Below are 1,462 nucleotides of genomic sequence, written 5' to 3'. Positions count from 1 at the left end.
ACTGAACTAGAACTGAACTAGAACTAAACTAGAACTAAACTAGAACTGAACTAGAACTGAACTAGAACTGAACTAGAACTGAACTAGAACTGAACTAGAACTGAACTATAATTGAATTAAAACTTAACTAGAACTCAAATAGAACTGAGCTTGAACAGAACTGCACGATTGTTTGAAATTTTTTGTCATTTTTTTGCCATCGTAAGATCTGACAACCATGTATACTTAAGTAATTATCAAATTTTTCCTTAAAAAAATTCAATTATGCGAAACACATGAGTCCAACTCCCTCGTAGGAAACAAGTTGAAATTAAAATTTGTTATCTCAAACAAAACTCCAATTCCGTTGGGCAATTTTGTTTGTCTCTTGACAATATCGCCACTACTGCTCCTAATGCTATTTACAGTGTGTTTACTTTTCGCTGCCTCCACAAACCACCAGAATTAAATTCATCATGTTGTCAGCACTAAAACTGTCAACATTAAGCTTTATTTCTTCCACTTTTTTGTGTTTCTTTAACATATTTCTTACACTCCTCGTCCTACTAAAAGCCAATGCAAAAATATAGGGAAAAGACTATAATGCTGGGAAATATAAATCGTTGGTGGTTTTTTACTTACCTTGATGTTGGCTGGCGGTGGTTTAATGTGAGATGTCATAATATTTTCAAGATTGATGTGCTGCTGCTGCTGTGTTTGGTTTTATTTTTTTTAAAACAAAAGAATAGAAAATTTAGAAGTTGATGAGGACTACCACGATGATGCTGTAAAACGAAGAAATAATTGTATGGAAACTGATTTACTATGACGGCAAACTAACTAGGGAATAGGTGCATCAGGTGTTCTTTGCCTTCACCATACAAGTCGTAATAAATTGGACTGTTGTTAAGGAAATTATTTTTTTATATCTCTGTTTATGGCTACTAATAATAAAAGTAGAAAATAGAATAAAGCACAGAGGCAAAGGAAAATTGTTATTAGTTTTTTTTTATCTAGAAAATTATATGAAAAAGTAATATAAATTGAATAGAAATGATTTATATGATGAGTGATTGATTTTTTAATTGATTTATAAATCAATCATAATAGTGTTATTTAAGTGGACCAAAGGGATGCAGGATAAATAATAATATATTTTGTTTTTTTTAACACTTTTGATTTAAAATTAGGATTATATGAATTTGTCTATAAAATGGTTGTATAAAAAACTAAAAAAATAATGGAAATAATAAATAGTGATGAAATTATCGTTTCGTTTTAATTTTTTTCAACAATTTTTTTCAAAATCTTTATAATAACATAACGAAGTCTGGCAACCCTTATATTTTGAAATTTATTTAATAACCCAAAAGTATGCTATAATCTTTAAGACACTACCGTGTACATAACTTAACGTTACCAGACAAATTTTATGATGCAATATTGATCTATGTTATTGTACAGGCGACATCAAGTGACCCAC

The sequence above is a fragment of the Lucilia cuprina genome, chromosome 2 (assembly GCF_022045245.1).
Source record: "Lucilia cuprina isolate Lc7/37 chromosome 2, ASM2204524v1, whole genome shotgun sequence".
NCBI lineage: Eukaryota > Metazoa > Arthropoda > Insecta > Diptera > Calliphoridae > Lucilia > Lucilia cuprina.
Note: the sequence above shows the minus strand (reverse complement) of the source record.